Genomic DNA, 21,970 nt, shown 5'->3' on the forward strand with positions numbered 1-21,970 from the left:
TGTCACTTTCATGGTTTTCGGGGTCAACAATAACGAATATCGGGTCAAAATCGAAATCCAAGATGGCGCCTATGAATTTTACCAACTTCTCTTCATCGGTGTCACTTTCATGGTTTTCGGGGTCAACAATAACGAATATCGGGTCAAAATCGAAATCCAAGATGGCGCCTATGAAATTTACCAAATTCTCTTCATGGATCTCACTTTCATGGTTTTCGGGGTCAACAATAACGAATATCGGGTCAAAATCGAAATCCATGATGGCGCCTATGAAATCTACAAAATTTTCTTCATGGGTCATCAAAATTAGAATTCATTCATAAACTTAAATTATACTATGAAAGGCCTTTCTAACAATATCCCACATGCTAAATTAATTCTTCATTCCCTAAATATAGAAATATTTACGTTTCGACTTTTCACCCACAATAAAAAAAAAAACACATTCCGTTACCAATCTAATTATAAAATCTCAAAATTTGATAAAAAAATTTACCCTCATGCGGGCAAAGAAGTTTCACTTCAAAAATGATCCCAAATTCGTTCTCTGCACCCTCGAGAACCTCGAATACGATATCCATATTGTTGAAATCATAATTTTGCGCGGCGGCCATCTTTATTTCAAAAGTGTTCCCAAATTCGTTCTCTGCGCCCTCGAGAACCTCGGATTCGATACCCATATTATTGAAATCATAATTTTGCGCGGCGGCCATCTTGGATTTCAAAAATGATACCAAAATCGTTGTCTGCACCCTCGATAACCTCGGATCCGATAACCATATTTTTGAAATCATAATTTTGCGCAGCGGCCATCTTGGATTTCAAAAAAAACTGCGTTTACTGCACACGACGTTATGCGACAGAATATTTAACTTCTAAACGAATACATCAGCCAATTATCAAAAATACGTAGGAATAAAAAAAAAACTAATTTAACTCGCTAAAGTATCAAATTCATTTGATTCCCACAGTTAACTTTAAGTACGTGTATGTACTATGTGTTAGAGCGATGTCAATGTAGATTGTAGTGGTGCGATTCGATAGTCTCTCTGTTTTGAGAACGCGTCCTAAAGACTTAAGAGTAGAGGTGAGACGTATTTATCGTCACAGGTATTTGTAACAGGTATTAAAATATCACCGGTTGTCACTGTGACAAGATATCAAAAATAACAGTGACAAGTATTAGGAGTATTTTGTAACAACTAGTATTTAATAACACCTAGTATTTTAGTAACGACTGCTATTTGATTAACACCTGTTACTGAACAAGTATTTGATAGCAACTAGTATTTTAGTAGCAACTGTTACTGAACAAGTATTTAATAACAGCTGGTATTTTAGTAGCAACTGATATTTGAGTAATACCTGTTATTGAACAAATAATTAGGAGTATTTAGTAGGTATTTTTAACAGTATTTTGATACAGCTATAATTGTGTGATTTGTAGGTCTGTTATATTATTTTTAATTCAATAGGTAATAAAATAGTTATGGTTCAACTATTCTTTTAAAATATGTATGATAAGAAAAACCCTGTTTACTTATATTGTTTACTGAATGTTTTTCTTTTAGACACATTTGTAAATAATAGATACATCACTTTCATACATTTATTTATCATACTATTGTTAAGATAAGATAGGTAGGTACCTAATTAAGTAAATTTCAAATGGAAGACCCTGTCTCTGATATCATTTTTTGTAATCGTATTTATTCACAGTGATATTGTGCCTACGAGCAGGAAAATACGGCTCACCTCTTCGAAAGCAAAAACCTATATTGGTTATTTGATAGTACCTACTGAATAATATATTTTTATGATGTTTATTTCTACTTTATTGTTGTATTATTCGTATGATAAGGGCACATTTTAATTGTTACTAGGTAAGGACCACTGTTTAAGCATAGATAGTATTGAAACATAATGAATACGAAAGTATAATGATTATTTTTATTGCATCAAAACTATAAAAATAATTAATAGGTCTGTTCAGCTTTACCTAAACAGAACTTTTGTAATTCGAAGTTACCACAAGAGAAAGTACTATGTAATACGTATAGATGGCGCTAACAAGTAACACCAAACAACGAAAAATATACCGCAGTCTTGCGGGCAACTCCGGCATCTTTCTGGACTCGGTCTCCTTTGTCGCGGTGGCCAGCGACCGCTGGATACTCCCCGTGAGATTCACGGCGAGGGCTTCGACGTCGGCAGCTGTCTCTAACTTCCGGGATGGAGTGTTGGCTGCCAACTCTTCAGTGAACACCTTCCAGTCAGTGACCCGGCGTGATGGTCGTGATGGTGCTCGCGTTGCGGTGGCGGTTATGGTAAGAAGGACTGGAAGGTAGTCTGACAGAAGCTCATCGATAATAGTTTCCTGAGTCAGCTGGCAGTCCAAGTTCTTGAGGACAGTGAAGTCAATCACATCCGGAAGGTATTCATGGTTGTCCGGGTAGTGGGTTGGAACCTCCGGGCCGTGGACCTCGTATCCGTGTTGTAAGGAGTCGTTAAAAAGTGTTCTGCCCGCGGTGTTGGCCATTCTGGCATTCCAGGCAGGGTGCTTGCAGTTCCAGTCCCTGGCGGCGAGAGTTGCTTTCGGGGAGTTAAGTAACTGCCGCACGTCTCCGGGGACGAGCCTTCCGTTTGCCGGCCTGTAAATGGTGAAAATGCGCAAGTCCTGGCCGCTGATCTGGAGCTCAACACCGAGGGCTTGTAGACTATTCAGGTCCACCATCGGGAGCGGTTGGTGAAGCAACCCCCTCCTGACGAGCACGACCAACCCCCTGTACGGACCACGCTCGCCGACTTCATCCTTGCGGTAAGTGATGAAGCCTGAGACCCGAAGTGTGTCCGCCCTCGATATCAGTGTTTCGCTGATTTGGGCGATGTCTATGTTCTGGTCTCGAAGGAGGTTCTTCAGCAATGGCAGCTTCTTCTTAATTCCTCTAATATTCCAATGAATAATTCTCAGCGAGTCGTCCATTTATGCGGTTATTATATCCATTAGTTTGTTCATCCCGCTGAGGATGACTGAAGCCACATCATCTTCCTTTTCAAGGGCAAGAAGATCTCCATAGCGGCCTTGATCATTAGGTCTTTCTTGCCCTTCATTGGCTTCTTTGTGGCCGTAGTTTGAGGCCTTGTCCCGAACCTGGCCTCTTCATTTGCCGGCTTCTCATTTAGGCTTCTCTTTTCCTTCTTTTTGGCCTTCTTCTTCTTTTTCTTTTTGGCCCCAGCAACCGTGGGTGGTGCTTGGCGCCTGGGTATCGCCTCGTTTGCCGGGGCCATAAGGCTTGTTGCCTCCTTAGGCTGCTCCACCGCTGGAGCTGGCTCCCGGGCTGGCTGGGGGTGCTTGGCCTTTTTGCCAGTCTTGGCGATTGGCCCTGCTTTCTTATTTCTTAATTCTTCCTTGAAAACAGGGCATCGAGAGTTGTTTGCGGGGTGAGGACCCCCGCAATTTGCACAGGTTGCGGGTTCCGAGAGTAGGCGGGGGCAGTCCTTCGCTGTGTGTTCCCCACCGCAACGCACGCAGGCCAGTGGTCTGTGACACCCATGCGATGAATGACGGAACTGCTGGCACCTGTGGCATTGTGCCGGCCCCCTCTTTGATCTCCAGGCTTCGAATTTTACACCAGGCATACACAGTAGCTCGTTAATCTCAAATATGCCGGGCGTAAGATTGGGCGTCCTCTTCTTTATTGCGAAGAAGATACAGCCCGGACGCCCTTGTCTGGCCCGTATCTTCCTCACATATTCGGGCTCGAAGCCGAGCCCGCGTAACTCCTCTTCAATTTCATTGGGCTCAGTTGTCGCAGGTAGCTCTCGTATTGCGAATTTCGCGCTTTTCTCCGCCGGCAGCGAATAGCTGAACCAAGAGATCCTACTACTTTTCTTCAGTTCGCTTAGGTATCTCTGGATGGTTCTGTATTCATTTTCATCTGCCGGGGTGAATCTGTACCCTTCCCCAAAGGGGCGGGCGTTAGGAGCCCTTCCCAACTTTTCTTTCAGTGCACGGAAGTGGTGCACCCAGTTTGGGAGGATCTCACAAATGAGCGGCGGGAATCTTTTTGCCGGCTGAGGCACTTTTCTGGATGGCGCGGCGGTGGTCAATGTGGTGGTATCTGTTGACCAGGCTGTCGACGGGCTGCTGTGGGCTCACCGCACTTGAAGACGCCGGCGGTGTGGTGATGACGGCAGCGTATGTCACCGGGACAGCAGGCGTAAGCGTAGCCGTAGCTTCTACGTCGATGCTACGTTGGCTGCGGAATGTGCAGGGGTATCTCTGTGCCCTTGGTGTTGCGGCGTACCCTTGCTGCTGGCTCTCGGATAGGATCGCAATCGGAGAAGGTATTACACAATGCCTCTTACTCGATTCCACTGCCTCCGGGCTCGGAGAGGGGCGTGGCCGGCGTGACGCTCTGGTCGCCGGCTCAATCACTACATAATATCCCCCGCCTCGTCTGTACCTATGTCTGTCTGTTCAAGATAAATTAATAAACTACTGAACCAATTTTGATGTGGCTTATATTATCTTGAGGTTTTGTCAGTAGGTAATGTTTGAATTAAGGCAATGATTGTTGAGGATGTCGGATAACATCAAGCCAGTTGGGATCTTTCATTTAAATTAATAGCTTTGAGTAATAACAATTAATGTTTTGTAGGAATGATTCTCTTTTATAGTTCTACACCAAAGTCTGCGATGGTATAATATGTCTATCTTTTCTTAAAATTATTTTTTAAGTATCGAGATATTTTAAATATAATAATCACCAAGTACAGAACTCGTGTTGCGACACGTTTCTAGTTGTTCTGTGGTTATTCGTGGAATATTTCTTTATTACTCATTGACCAGACCTTACTAATATCGAAACGCTTGGCCCCGAGTATATAGTAGAACATTTTCAGTACTATCTTGATTCACGCTTGTTTGGCGCAAGTCGCGTGCTGTTGATGTTGACACGGTCCTACGAACAAATCTACAAGAGACACGTAAACTTCTGTGAATAATTTGTGATACCTTTTTATAAAAAGTCAGTTAGGTACTTATTAAATTATATCATGAACGCACACCAGAAAACAATGACATCTCATACATAATAGTTATATAAAATTCTCGTGCATATCAGGTAGGTCTGAGAATCGGCCAACATCTATTTATCATACCACTAAATGATAAATGAGACCGACCCCTGAATATATTTTTTTTTATTTTTTTATTCTTATTTTATTATGATTCAGCATTAATACATACAATTTCAAATTTTCACCCATCTACGATCAACACCTATTTTTGTATAGGGATTTTAATATTATTGTGTTCCATCCACAGTTCCGCAATAGAGTTGCAAGATGGCAATCGAATATAATAATTATTGTTGTACGATAAATTTTATTAACAACTAGCTGACCCGACAGACGTTGTTCTGTATATAGTAAATAAAATAATGATTTTATATGAATTTGTCAATAATATATCATAACATCAAAAATTACTTTGTAAAATATGCACCCTGCTGTCGTAATGAAATTGTTTCAGCAGCAGCAGAATTGTCAAACCGTGCGTCAATAAATTCTCTCATAGAAATTATGTATCACACACATCAAAGGAAAAACAAATTTGTTGTTTTTATTTAATTTAGCAGCATTTTCCTATTTATTCACCTTTTAAGCCTTCTCTGGACTTCCACAAATAATTCAAACCTAAATTTGCCAAATCGGTCCAGCCGTTCTCGAGTTTTAGCGAGACTAACGAACAGCAATTCATTTTTATATATATACTAGTGGACCCAACAGACGTTGTCCTGTACACATGTTTTAAATTTGAAAAATCGGTCCAGCCGTTAGGAGCAGTTCACTAACATACACATGAGCAGGAGAATTATATTATATGGGCGGAATTGAGAATCTAAACCAATCTCAAATTCACTGAAACAAACAAAAAAGTCATCAAAATCAGTCCAGCCGTTTAGGAGGTAGTTTAATTGTGAATCTAAACCATTTTCGAATCCACCTGAAGACACACACCAATCTCAAATTCACTGGAACACACAAAAATATCATCAAAATCGGTCCAGCCGTTTAGGAGGCAGTTCAATTGTGAATCTAAACCATTCTCGAATCCACCTGAATACACACAGAAAGTTGAATTAGAATCGGTCCAGCCGTCTAGGAGGAGTTCAGTGACATACACACGCACACAAGAAATATATATATAAAGATAGATATATTTGGTAGGTCTGAGAATCGGTCGTCATCTATTTTAATTATTGAATTTTTTTATTACTTTATATGGCCATCATAATCGTTATCTTTTTTATTTTATACGTAAAAGAGTGACAAAAATAAGTAAGTGCAGAGCAAAAAAAGTGTGTGTGTCAGCTCCGACGCACGACTGGAGTATATCCCTCAAGAACGATTGTCTTTGAACGGGTACTAAACACAATCAAGTCCAATGGAGTTGGTTACAAACAGATATACAGCAGAAGCTAATAAAAGCGTATTAATTAAAAAAGATAGACATCATATGTAAGGGTAAATTAACTCATTAATGAAAATTCTTAAAGAATATATATATATAATAGTTATAGAACTAAACTATTTGTTATTTTTTCAAAGTAATAATCCTCACTTCTGGGATTAATTACAAATATTTAATTTATAGACAAATTTTATGAACGATGCGGGACTTGAAGCCCCGAACGAATTCGGTGCGAGCGCTGTTTCCACTGAGCTGACCGTTCGAGTGACGTATCATTCATAAATCTTGTATGTCTTATTCAAATCTCAGGTTGTCATTTCATCTACAGGATCAAATTTACAGTTGATAATCTGCTCAACCCCAATATTTGCCCAATAGATCTCGCTCTTGTAAATCTAAACAATTTGTTATTTTTAAAAGTCATAACCATCACTTCTGGGATTAATACACAAATTAAATTTGAAAATAAAATTTATGAACGATGCGGGACTCGAACCCGCGACCTCTCGGTTCGCGTTCGGTGCGAGCGCTCTTTCCACTGAGCCATCCTTTCCAGTGACGTATCGTTGATAATTCTTGTATCGATCGAATCTTTCATAAATTTTGTTTTCAAATTTAATTTGTGTAGTTATGGACCCTTAACTAGGCACAGCTATTATTTTACGTGTCAGGCGACATAGTTATTATTTAACCGGTTCTTTAAATGTGGAAAGTATCTTCTACGAAGTCTAAGTTGTAGTTAACCGCAGTTGGAAATATCCCACTTTTCTCTGCGGGTAAAGTTATCTGCGATGTCTTTTCCTGTGATTAAATAAGTAATTTTTGGGAAATTCCGTTATAAACTCGCCACGATCACAACAGAATTACAGCTACAATCATTCAAGACATTTCTAAAAACTGTTTTATTGGCAAGGGATTTTGTCGATTTGTACTGAACAATTGAAATTGTTTTTTTTTTTATTTAATCAAAATAATTCCATTGTTATCTATACATTGCTGCCATGTAATAGGAAGGTCATTTATGCCTTTGCAATAGAACTGTGGTGATCTAGATTCAACAAACTGTGTGAAAGCATTTTGTACTGCCTCCTGAGAAGAAAACTTTTTATCACGTAAAAAATTGTCCAAATCACGAAAAATATTGATTGTCCGTTGGAGCAAGGTCTGGCTACTACGAATAATAATAATAATACGGCTAGAACTGTGGTGATCTAGATTCGACAAACTATGCAAAAGCATTTTGTACTGCCTCCTGAGAAGAAAACTTTTTATCACATAGAAAATTATCCAAATCACTATTAAGAGGGTAGTCCGTTGGAGCAAGGTCTGGCGAATACGGAGGGTAACGAATGGCTTTCAATTGCAGTTCCTGTAGAGTCAAAAACGGTTTCTCGCGCTGTATGAGTATCTCGCATAATTATCGAGCAATAATGGTGAAGATCGATTCATGAGTTGGGGCTGTTTACCATGAGTAAAAATTTTCATTCAAAAAATGTCAAACCATGTAGGCTCTATGTCAATTCGAAGTAACTATTATAATAAAATGGTAATTTCACACTTTAACCCCTATTATTATATAATATCCGGACGACCGAGCCTTGTTCGGATTTGAAGAATGTACAAAGCTTGAACAAAAAAAAACTAATAGAACATCTGGATTCGAAGCGGGGTCTTCTGCTTTCCGGATCACCCAATGTCCCATCTATGCTATTATAGTTTTGTATATAGTGGCGAAATTTACTTTATTTTATTTTATTTTATTTTATTTATTGGGAACAACAAACAACTATACATGACATCCTACTTAATAATTACAATTCTTACAATATAAATACATGTATAATCAACTACGTTATCCACAGATTACTTATTTGTGTTGGAGAAACAAATTCACTAAACTCACCTTATCCCAAAGGTTTTAAAATACATACATATACACATACATAGAATCATACAAATATATACATTAAAACTTATCCACATTATATAACAATATTAGTCACAAAGATTACGAAATTATTTTATGCAACTTGTTAAATATCAGTTTCTTAAAGGTACTCTTGTACGTATGTCAATGTCAAGGAAGTTTTGGTTATAAGATGAGACCATCCTATGAATTGGAGAGCGCATGCCAGCATTTGTACGACACTTTTTTAAGGCAAAAAGTTGATGAGCGCGTGTAGCCCTAGTACCCTTACCTTTGTATTCTAATGTTATTGTAGCTGTTTCTCGTTAAAACACGGATAAAAGTACATCTTTTTAAATAGAAACCTTGCTAGATCGATTTATCGCCCCCGAAATCCCCTGTTTACTAATTTTTATGAAAATCGTTAGAGCCGATTCCGAGATTCAGATTATATATACAAGAATTGCTCGTTAATAGATATAAGATCAGTAGTTTAATACCATATGATTAGGACTTAAAGCCAATCGTGGCTGACTGTTTATGACTTGTCAATCAAAATCGGTTACAGTAACAGTAGATTTGCTTTCCTTTTCTTAGCTTTCGGCTACGGTGCCGCGATGAGCAAAAATCTATAATGTAAAGTAAAATCTTTTATTCAATATAAAAGAAATAACATATAAAAACTATTTTCGAAGAGGAAGATGTACGCGTGTCGAATAATGAATGTAACAAGAAAAGAATTGTGATCATTAGATACGCCATATTCGCACATTTGTGTCATAAAGTACCGTATTAAAATTGTAATACTTGTAGAATTCTCGTTAAAATGTTGTATGCTACAACCTAGTTTCCTTTTCACTGCAACTCTATAGTTATGTTCGGTCATTGTTAGTTTTGGTGGGTAGATTTAAATTCATCCTTCTGACTACCCTCATCTTTATTGCAACGAACAAGTTATTTATATTTTTTTTATAGAATATGATGGAGGAACAACCATATAATTGGTCTCCTGGTGTGCTCACTGCCATCCTGTGCTTCCCCGGGGCATAAAAAGAATAGGGAAGTCCCAGGCCCAAGGGTGTCGCAAGAGGTGACTTTGCACACAATGCTGGCTAGATTATGGGTACCACAACGGCGCCTTTTTCTGCCGTGAAGCAGTAATTATTATGTTTTAGTGTGAAGGGCACCACAGCTAGTGAAATTACTGGGCAAATGAGACTAAACATCTCAATATATTTTTTTTATGACAATAAATGACGATACGAGCAGGACGTTCAGCTGATGAATGTAGTGCCGCTATGGATTCTTCAAAATTCTCAAAAATTCTGAGAAGCACTCCAATTCCGGTCGTCACTTTAAGATATTTGCCCAGCAATTTCACTAGCTACGTAGCATTACTGCTTCAGGGCAGAAATAGGTGCCGTTGTGGCAAAGCAAAGCTTACCACAATAAAAAGTTAATGGTAAGTGTCTTAGCATGATATTATTCACTATAGATACTCCGATCTGGTCTAGCAATAACGACAGATATCTACTGTGCCGAACTCCAACCAATGATAGCAATATTAGCAGTGAAACATCCCCGACTTATGTATCGATCTTCTCCATTATTGCTCCATGATAACGGGAGACCTCATACAGCACGAGAAACCGTTTTAACTATACAGGAACTGCAATTGAAAGCCATTCGTTACCCTCCGTATTCGCCAGACCTTGCTCCAACGGACTACCCTCTTAATAGTGATTTGGATAATTTTCTATGTGATAAAAAGTTTTCTTCTCAGGAGGCAGTACAAAATGCTTTTGCATAGTTTGTCGAATCTAGATCACCACAGTTCTATCGCAAAGGCATAGATAACCTTCCTATTAGATGGCAGCAATGTATAGATACTAAAGGTAATTATTTTGATTAAATAAATATGTTAAATAAAAAAAAAGAATTTCAATTGTTCAGTACAAATCCACAAAACCCCTTGCCAATAAAACAGTTTTTACAAATGTCTTGAATGTTTTGTAATAGTAATTCTGTTATGATCGTGGCGAGTTTATAACAGAATCTAACAGAATTGACAAATATACAACTACAACTTAGACTTGGTAGGAGATACTTTTCACATTTAAAGAACCTATTAACACTGTTGCCTGGCACCTAAAGTAACAGCTATAGGCATAGCTTAAGGGTCCATAACTGCACAAGTTACATTTGAAAACAAAATTTATGAAAGTAGTGGGACTTGAACCCGCAACCTCTGCCGTTCCGTGCCTGAACCAAGACCTGAGAGTTGAACAAGACGTATAAGATTTATCAACATCCCTCGAACGGTTGGCTCAGTGAAAAGAGCGCTCGCACGTAACACGAGAGGTCGCTGGTTCGAATTCAAATTATATATAATTTGTGTAATTAATCCCAGAAGTGAGGGTTATCACTTTAAAAAATAGCAAATTGTTAAGATTTGATGAAGCGACATCTCAATTCAGTTTCCTAATATACAAGGTGGGCCAAAAGAAATCACCCTATTGGAAGATGCTCTCATTTTTGCAAATGGCCGCCAATCTCAAATTTGTTTTGACATTTATGGACTAGACAGATGCAGAAAACAAGTGAACAAGCCATGGAGCAGTATACTCCCCAAGAACGTGGAATAATTGTGTCTCTTTTTTTGCGTAACAATTCGTCTGTGCTGTTGGCGCAGCGCGAATTCCGTCGCGGATTCCCCGGCCGTCTGACACCGACTGCGCAAACACTGCGCCGTTTAGCCACCAACCTTGAAGAGTATGGTATCACACGAGACGTTGCCAAAAATGGGCGGCCCCGGAGCGCCCGTTCTGCGGAGAATATCGCTGCTGTTGCCGAGGATGTTTTGCAGTCGACGGAAAAATCGAACAGACGCCGTGCCATGCAATTCGCCATCAGCCGGACGTCCCTAAGGCGAATTTTGGTCAAAGACCTGCGCATGTTCCCCTACAAAGTCCAGTCCGTGCATCAGCTGCTGCCTGCTGATCGCCAAACGTGCGTAACCTACGCCCAAGCCATCCAATCTCGAAGAAGAAGTAAACGATTTTTCGACCAAAATCATAATGAGCGATGAGGCTCACTTCCACCTCCGCGTGTACGTGAACAAGCAAAACTATCGCTTCAGGGGCACCGAAAATCCACGAGGAGCCATTACACCCGCTCAAAGTGACTGCATGGTGCGATGTGCACGCTGGAGTAGTCATAGGGCCATTTTTTTGAGAACGCCGCTAACCAAACGACAACAGTGGATGGTGCGCGCTACAGGGCCATTTTGACCGAGTTTTTTCTGCCGTAATTGGACGAATTAAGACTGCAGGATATGTGGTTTCAACAGGATGGACCAAAGGCACACACTGCGCGAGCCACAACCGATATTCTGAAGGCGGCGTTCCCGGGTCGCCCCACCTCTCATTTTGGCGATTTGCACTGGCCCGCAACATCGCCCGATTTAACCGTTTCAGACTTTTTTTGTGGGGTTTTTTGAAGTTCCGTGTTATCGTGAACAAGCCCGATACTCTGGAAGCCCTGAAGGACAACATTTGAGACGAGTGCGAGAATCTGTCTCCCGAAGTTCTCGCTGAAATGATGAAAAATGCCATAAATTTTTTAGGTCTATAACTATTATTATCATTGTATAAAACGTTGTATTCCACTATACTAATTATAGCTACCTCAAAATTTTTAATGTGCTCGAGAATTCGTATTTTGAAATACATAATTAAATTTTTTCTTATTGAACTGATTCTATTGAATGTAATATAACTTGTTTAACTTCAGGCCGTGTATCTAGTACGCCCTTACCATTTAGGTCACTGCTCTTACTTGATTTGCATAATTGAGAAATAATTTAGGATAATGTCTTGATTTGAACCTGGCCTCTAATTCAAGGGTCGCAGGTTCGAATCCCGTAGGCGCTAACATTTGCATGATTTGAATTTGAGTGTTTCTTTTATAGTCTTGGATATTTATGTATGTATATTGTATTAATTAATATATCGTTTTATTTTTACACCATATAATTGTTTGATGTGATACGACCTCCCTCCGCACCGCCTTGCCTACTACAAACAAGGAAAGGGAAGGGTATGATCATTCAGAAATACGTCTTCATTGAATTTTAACTAATCAAAAAAGATTACACATGGCTTTAGACCACATTATTCCCAAATACTTTTCTTTGAATACTTCCGAATTTCCTAATACCTTCTAGGTACATTTGCATATTTGTCTATTGACAGAGCAGCGTCTGTCGGGTAAGCTGGTTATCTATATATATAAAAATTAATTGCTGTTCGTTAGTCTCGCTAAAACTCGAGAACGGCTGGACCGATTTGGCTAATTTTGTTCTTTGAATTATTCGTGGAAGTCCAGAGAAGGTTTAAAAGGTGAATAAATATGAAAATGCTCGGAATTAAATAAAAACGAGAATTTTGTTTTTCCTTTGATATGTCCCCCGTCGTTCAGAAATCAAATTGAGAGAAAAGTTTAAAATAAATAACTTACTATAATTTATATCTTTCTAACTTTCTCAGGAGGTAAAAAATAAACTTAATTTTATATACAGAACAAAGTCTGTCGGGTCAGTTAGTAATCAATAAAATGTAATTTGTAAGTTGTCTAAATCAATCGGAACTGCAGCTATGTAGAGATGTGGGTTCTCTGTGCATCTTCTACCGCATATATCATGGGGAGTGCTGAGGGAGTTGTTCGGGTTAAAACCAGCAGCCAAATTCCACCACTAGACGTTAAAAATGCACAATTTCACTCGCATCACGAATGGCTTTCTACAACTTCTGGCCTCGCACAGCCACTTAGTGGAATTAATTATCAGTTGCAATTTTCTCGATGCGACTTACGGCCGTTCCCAATATTCAGACTATCTCATACTTGAGATAAAATCGTAACTATCGTTGACTTTTCTGTCCCAATAAACTTATCGACGGTAACTCACCTTATCCGTACACGCCGTCTGTCAATGGGACGACGTATAGCTTACCAGCGATAGAAGTTTGTATGGAAATTTCAATTTACGCGACCAAATATAAGGCGATAAGAATGACTTATCGGGTATTTTGGGACAGCTTCGGATTATTGACAGCTAATTACTGACAGTAGAAGGTAGTAATTTATCTCTATCTGTAGATAGTATATTGGGAAAGGCCGTCAGGGACCTTCAAGCTTAGATACTCCCAATTTAAGGCGAAGTGAGATCATAGTTGAGTAGGTACTTACAAATACTCTCTCACAATAAAATATAACCGTATTCCTGTGAAGTATTTTTTTTAAATAAGGGAAGAGACGAGCAGGACGAGATGGTAAGATGGCAGCAATGTATGGATAATAATGGTATTTATTTAGATTTAATAAATAACTATGTTAAATTAAAAAAAAAAACGAACTTCAAATTTTCAGTACAATTCGGCAGTTTCATACTTTAACCCCTCTAGTAATAATAAGCCACTCTAACATACACGTTGACAAACCCAAACTAATCACAAATTATCAAGCTGTAAGGCTGTCTATATGCACGGATATTCAATGTCTATGGTTTTGACTACACAAACACACATAGTGTCAATAACACTTTTATTTGTGTTTTTCTACCAGTTACAGTGTCTACTATCTAGTATACACCTATTTTTAACCGACTTCAAAAAGGAGGAGATGCTCAATTCGATCGGAGTTTTTTTATATATGTACACCGATTACGCTGAGATTTATGATCCGATTACATGATTCATCTCTAGTTTGATGCGGAATATGTGCCATTTGGTACCATAAAATTTTACATAGTTCATAGCCTTTAGTTTTCATTTCATTTTGTTTACGTGGATGATATAATTATAGTATGTATACGGCTTTTTTACGAGTTTTCATTTAGGTTGATTATTTTTTATTATAAAGTATTAACCCGAGTCGCGATAAGGGGGTTTACTTAGGCTCAATTCAAAGCTAACAAAGTTTCTTCACGGTGTTTCAGACTCTCACAAGAAGGTTAAATAGAGTTTCGAACTGCATTTTTTCGGAGTCGATTCCTTTATTCCGTTCCCGTTTCTTGGGGTATATATTGTGTAATTGTGGGTACGTGGCACCTTTGCCTACCCATGGTTACTCAAAAAAAGTATATTTAATATGTGACAATAAAAAGCAACGAAATCTTATAGTTTATCTGATTTAATCTAGAAAAATCCTACTGCAGTTTACAGGACACCCTATTACATACACTAATAAGTAAAAAAATTAAAGCTACATTCACGTTTAGTTCTAGTATTTTTTTAAATTTAAATAAATAATTTTAACGTGTTGTTACTTGTCTGCCTAAATATAAAGATAATTTGTCGAGAGTAAGGAAAGTATTTTCCACAACGCGATGAAAACCGTTTCACTCTTGCATTCTATCCGAAGATCGTTGCATTTTTGCACGCGAATACGAATAAAGTTAACTGTAACAATTTTACTCTTCTATAATAATTATACTCGGCCTAGCGAAACTCTCTAAGAACAAAACGATTCACTCGATTGTATGAAACGTGCAGTCATTGATAGATTGACAGATGACGGCGATAATCTTGTAAAAAGAAGAAAATATCCGAAATCCACTAAAGCAAAGCATGGCCAATCTCACTGCTCACGTTTCATACTAAACTATATTTCAATTTTTAATTAGGCGGCCCCGTCTCTACGTATATATTGCATATTATTTACATCCTCTTTGGTTATACTATAGAGTCTATAGAATATCAGAATACGAAATTGTCGCCAATTTTTCGTTTTTTATATCCGTCAGCCAAGTACGAGTTTGAGATTCAAGTAGGTCATCATTTCTGATCATTATATTAATGCACTTCGATTACGGTTTTTTTTTCGATTTCTGGACAGATTAACAAAGCAGATCGAACATGTACAATACGCATATCACGGCGCTTTTGTCAACAGGAGCAATGCACTACCGTTGCTCCGTCATATATTAATTAATCTAATGGCGCCTCTTCACAATCGGCAATTAAAGGCGATTACACGCGAGCACGATCGTGTGGAGGGCTTATTCGTTTCTATTTGCCGATCATCAATGGTCATTATGATCGCGGCGATGAGTGACTTGTCGCTTTTTCGGGCACGCATCAAAGGCATTTCGGATTCACTTGTAGTGTGTGCGTGCGTTCATAGAACTATATCAGAACTACCCAGAAATATGGAATCCCAAACATAAATATTGTATACTGAAATTAAATGAATGGTATCAGAAGCTATGAGCTCCACGTCCATCTTGAAGGACTGCCGCTAAATAATTAATAATCACAGACGATCGTGTTGATGCTTACACGATAATTAACGATTAACTTGCCGATGACAGACGATGATGCAAGTAACGGTCATCGCCGATAGTGGAGATGGGGCTTAATGTTTTAACATTTTATAGTATATCATCTGATCATATTTTATAACCTGATATGATGATTTGATAACCCATGATTGTTATATTGAGGTTTGTAATATCATTCTTTCTAAACTGAATATTTGCGCAAGAGACACTCCCAAAATGGTAAAATGTGTCCCCCCCCCTGTAACTTCTAAAATAAGAGAATGATAAAACTAAAAAAAATATATGATGAACATTACCATGCAAACTTCCACCGATAATTTGTTCGAACGAGATCTAGTAAGTAGATTTTTTTTAATACGTATAAGTGATGAGAGCTCATTTGCACTGTATGATTTTGAGTAAAGATGTTTAGCCTTTTCCATTTAAATTATTTATTATCATATTTCTTTCTATATAACTTTTATATTATGTTATTTACTGCTACGGAACCCTTTTTTCTTTTGGTTACACTCCAAAAACTACTAAACCGATCGGAATAATACTTATTCCATAAGATGCAGCTTGTTTCGCAGAAGGTTTTAGTATAAAATATGTTGTGATTATTTATCTCGAACCTATATTTTTTTACTTAGAGAACCTATATATTCACTATACTTCACATCTTATATATCAAGGTGACGAATGTTTTGGTGTTTTACAAGCATCCTGAGCGGCACTGCAATGTAATGGGCAGGGCGTATCAATTACCATCAGCTAAACGTCCTGCTCGTCTCGTCCTTTATTTTCATAAAAAAAATACAAATAATTCAGTCAATAACATTTCATTACATATGACAATTCATACAATGAGAGATCTTACTTAATTTATATGACAGAACAACGTTTGCTGGGCCATCACTTGTAAATAAATAAATCGAATAAAGTAGTATCAAAAAACCATATAAGTGTGTACAAAATATTCGGTGAAATTTATCACGGATGCTCATTTTTGCCGTAACCAGTTTTAAAAGGGCACATTAGTGACTTTCACTACGAAACCGGCCGGTGACGTCAAGGATCAAGGATGGAATAGAGGTCGTTGTTGTAATTTGTTTCTAGTTGATACGTTAGATTTAGTATCACAAGAGCAGTGTTATAATTGTTTACAAGCAACCGGTATTGAAGATGTGCGATAATGCCCCCCGGCTATATTATGACGCTTATCATAAGGCAGCTATTCGGGTCGTTGAATCAAAAATACTTAGATAAAATTCTTCGAAAATAGTGGATTGTTATAGAAAACTCTTTTAAATTACCGAATCTACAATATGTTCGGAAAAAGTAGAGCTCGTGAGACGAACATACAAGAAACTCAACGGCCACTCTTTTCGATCAAATAGAGTATTTTACAATGCCTGTAAAATACAAAACAAACCATGTCATAAAATTTTGTTCTAAGAAATACTACATTCATAGATTTAAAAAAGACCACTATTCAGTTTGAGAGTCGAACTCAGTAGTTTTGAAAAAAAAACCTAGAATAATTCTATTTAGTTTCTATTCACTCTTGTTAACAAATAACAAAATTGTTATTCATATCCCTTAATTTAATTTAGAAGGTGTTCGAAATGACATCCATTTTATTCAATACAACATAGAACGTATAAAATTGTCTGCAGCTTTCACATTTTTTTGCTATTCTAGAAGTTTCGTTATTTGAGATATTACGTGATTCATAAAAATAGTCTTATAGTTTCAAACTTGCCCATACTGACTGATCTACATGGGCCAACCTGTATATTTTTTTATAGAAGAGGAGGATAAAGGAGCGTATGGGTCACTGGATGTTTAGTGATCATCACCGTCCACATTCTCTTGCAGCACCAGACAAATCACATGAGCATTGCTGGTCTCTCAAGTATACGTGCATTTTCTGAAGGTCCCATGTCGTATCGTCCTGTAAATACTGCACAACGAAGTTCATTCCACAGCATGGTTGATCCTGGAAGAAAATTCCTTGAAAACTGCACTGTGGAGGACACATCCAGATGATAGTATTTCAAATCCAAGCCGAATCAATGGGGATTGGTAAATCAATAAATCAATCAATCAATCACTGGTAAACGGCAAACTTGCGTCTTCTGGGTTACATTAAACTAGGTTCACTGTACCCCATTTCGCGGTCTTCTCATGATAGGTCTCAATAGCAGACACATGATTTTCGATATTATGACTTCCTTAATAATTTCATTAAATTGTTAGCAATGGTCACATTACAAGCCTTTTGTCCGAGAATGACGATTTCTAAGGAATAAAGGAAGAGTCAAATCAATGTAGCTAAAATATTTCTAATCCATGCCATAAGCACTGATTAGAATAGTTGCGGATGTCTGGTCAGTTTTTGTAAGAATTTCCTTACATATTTTAAATTCAAAAGGCTAAGTGTGTCAATATGACATCATTTCAGATTTTTCCACGTCTTTTACGCTAGAAGCTAGTAGAAGTTCTTTAGATAAAACGAATATTGTCTTATGCTATTTATTTATGGCAGTCAGTAGTAGGCCTCTCTTCAAATTCAATTGCTAAAAACGACTATTTCAAACCAAATACGCCGAATACTGCCAAGGACGTACAAATTTATATCTTCAAGCTGGTCAAACTCTAGTTAAGATAAACGCGTACGGGTCATCTGATGTTTTCTGATCAACACCGCCCATGCTCTTTTGTAACACCACAGGAGCGTTGTCTGTTTTGTAATGCTGGTGCCTTTTAAAATAAGGGAAAAGGAAGGGGGAGAGGCAAACAATCTTGTGCGTCATCTAGTAGTAAGAGATCACCTTCACTCGTGCCCACCGCGATACTAGAAACATTATAAAAAACGTTGCCATTGGGAAAACTTAGCGATGTAGGGCTTCATCTCTGGACAAGATACGGAGTGTATCTGCGGTCATCCGAGATAGATTACGCACATGACATCCGCAACACCAGGGGTCAAAAGCTGCGTTGTCGGCCTTTAGTAGGTATACAGTTTTAATTTAGTTTTGTTCATATTTTCTCACCTCCTCTATCTTTCGTCTCATCTAAATCCAATTCACTGTCTTTATTTTCATTCATCTATTCTTTTTCTTTCTTAAATTCTCTGTGGCATTCCTTTTAGATACAAATGAAGATGTTCCATATATCTTTCAGGTTATTTCTTTATGCCCTTTTTGGAAAAACGATTCTTAGCCTTAATCCAGTGTCCCAGTTAACACTGCGTTGAAGTATATTTTTATCACATTAGCTTGTTTATGCATTGCTTTAGTAAAGCCGCATTTAATCAAAAGGATTTTGAAACATTGAAGGATTTTCTATAACAGGTATAACATAATATAATATCCTGTCAGAACTTTTTGAAGACTTCTTTAGGCGCGTTATGAAAAAATGTTGAGAGTGAAATGTTAAGATGCACGCACATCACTGTAACACAAAAGTAACAGGGTGAAGTTGGTAACTATACTATTTTATTAATTGTCAAAGCCATCTTTGCAAGATTTTTACAAAATTGTTCTTTCTAAAAACGTAGAATAGCACGAGTAATAAATTGATTTAATGATTTTTGCTTCGTTAGGCCAAAGAAGTATTACTTCTTGCGTGAATACATAAGCACACAACCACTTTTTTTATTTTGCTTTCATATTTTTCGTCCTTTTTTGCAACCTTGCATTCCCATGTTGGTTTGTATAAAACACGCGGTTTGTCGAAATGAGTTCATTGTTTGTTTTCTCGATTATGCTCAGCATAGATAAACAACTCTTGTGTGCCGACAATTACTACTGCCTACTGACTGACATTGGCACGCGTTTGGTGTTTTGAGAAAGCAACGCCAGTATACACAAGCTTTTCCTTTACGTCTACAAGACAAATATATGCGCAAGTCATTTACTGAATATATTAGTATTATCAACAGTTTGGGAAGGGAGGGGGGGTGTTGAACCCCCCCGCTCAAATCCTTACGTTTTTGTTATAATAAAACTTGACCATTGTCTATCAATACTGATAGAAAATCTTTACAAAAATACTAAATGAGCTTGGAAGTAAATAGGTGCGGTGCTAATTTAGAGGATAGAAGAATGATTACCAATTCTGTACTTAAAAAGTAATTGACAGGAACCCTTTGATAAGACTTTGTCTGTCTGTCCATCAGTCAACGGACCATATCTTATTTGAACCACAATAGTAAAAGAGCTGAAATTTTGGCAGAATGTATATTACTTTTACCGCTATAATAACAAATAAAATAATAACTCAAAGTGGTGAGTCTTAAAAATGTCACCATGATTATATAAAAGATTCTTTAACAAAAATTTTTCAAAATATATATATATTAATTAATTATTAATTTATGATATTTATTATATAATTATGATTAAGCTCCTTTAGTAGATAGATAACTTTATTAGCACGATGAAGTAAAATAGAAAAAATAGTAAGCTAAGTAAAAAAAACAAATAAAAACTAATTACCTTCGTCCGGTGAACATCCGCAAAAAGTAGCCGACACACAAAACCGTGGGTTACGATTGTAAGGAGGTCATCGCGGGGAAATAAGTTAAGAGCATGCGGCACACTATCGCACGGGCGATATACTAAGCTGAATCGGTAGTGCCACAGTGGTGGGAGACTGTCTCTCGTCTGGGTCGCACTAGTGTTGTCGAGAATCTATCGATACTTTGATTCCATAAATTGTTTCGATAGATTTTTGGAAAAAATTACTAGTCATTTAAGGCATACAATATGTGAAATTGTATTTGCAAGTCCAGACCAATTAAGATACTTAGATCACTTATACGTCTAGATAGACTATAAGAGAATAAATTGTGTTTAGAACTAACCTCATTCACGCACACTAACACAAAGTGTCATACAATACGAGTGTAAGACGTAGCTTGTCACGCACACTAACTATATTCCTGGCCTGTTTTTATCGGTTGTCTAACAGCAAGAGACTATCTAGACGTGTTAATTATCTAAGATATATCTCGAAATAATTTAAAAGTTTTTTTGACTTTCAATAAGTGATTTCACATCCTATTTTGAATAAAAATATTTGAATTTGAAATATTTTCAAAATTTTATGATAAATAAATAGTTCAGATCTTGTTTTAGAATTCCATTTAATCTCGCGGAAAGTAGGTATTTTTACCATTTTTTTTTTTAAATATTTCCCCTTTTTTGTTTTCGTGCGCAAATAAAATTGAATAATAAAGTAAAATAAATGTACCTATATAAAAATGTAAAATCGTTTGATTTTATGGATATTTTGGGATATTTCAAAGATTGAAAGGGTTATCATACGAATTGGCATAAAATAATCATTTTGACACTATAAATATATAAAGAAAATAGCGTGTTCACGTACGCCATAAATCTGAAAGCACGTAATAAACATGCCATAGTACTTCCGTAAGATACGGATAACCTTCCGATGGTCCCGAGTTCAAATTTTGGCAGGTTTATAATGAACATATTATGAATGTTTACTCCTCAGACGTGGAGGTTTATATAACATGTTTTATGTATATGTTTAAAGATTCATATTATTTTGAATATATTATTATGTGTTAAAAATTCTAGGTCTCGTTAGGAACTTCATAGCTTTTGTGAGAGTTTGAGTTTTTGATTTGTTTATTTTTTAGTTATTAGCTAGTAAAGCCTTTATTTATCAAATAAAATTTTTAAAAAAGCATTTCGTTTAATGCATTGTCTAAAAATAACATTGGATATAAATTTCTTGAAAAAGGTTACAATTTGTGGTAGGAAAAAATTCACGATTTTTTTTTTATTTATTTTAGACAACCATAAGACTATATATAAGTGTTAGTGAAAGTCTTAACCTATGGTAAATTACATATTTTAGTAACAAACATATTCTGTATTAGTTGATATAATTAATAAACTTACAAACTAAAGCCGAACACAAAACATCCAGTGTGCTATGAATGTGCTGTCCTGTCTGTCGGCTATCACCTCCAAAATAATATTGAGACTCCTCTCCAACTTAGTTTTGACTGAGGCAATTCTTTTCATATGATTGTGGAGAAACTGTTCTGCACGGGTGTTCACAAACATACCGAAATGAAATGGTTATGGTTAATTTAGGCCGGCCTTGTTTAACGCGTACTGCTTATCCAATAGATCACATAAGTAATCCTACATATACTAAGTAAAATTGGTAATATAATACTTTTTGATGGATTTACTTCGATCCTTGTGTCCAGTATCACTAT

At 37.1% G+C, this 21,970-nt stretch overlaps 1 protein-coding gene across 1 annotated transcript in view; it reads right to left on the reverse strand.

Annotated features, from left to right (window-relative positions):
• Positions 1–20,346, reverse strand: part of LOC126979714 (uncharacterized) — a 73,195-nt gene extending 52,849 nt beyond the window's left edge. The window contains exon 1 of the mRNA XM_050829188.1: positions 20,208–20,346. The gene's annotated coding sequence lies outside the window, so the exon portion shown is untranslated. The remainder of the gene's footprint in view (positions 1–20,207) is intronic.
• Between the last annotated feature and the right edge of the window lie 1,624 nt (positions 20,347–21,970).

Source organism: Leptidea sinapis, chromosome 4 (assembly GCF_905404315.1).
Source record: "Leptidea sinapis chromosome 4, ilLepSina1.1, whole genome shotgun sequence".
Lineage (NCBI taxonomy): Eukaryota > Metazoa > Arthropoda > Insecta > Lepidoptera > Pieridae > Leptidea > Leptidea sinapis.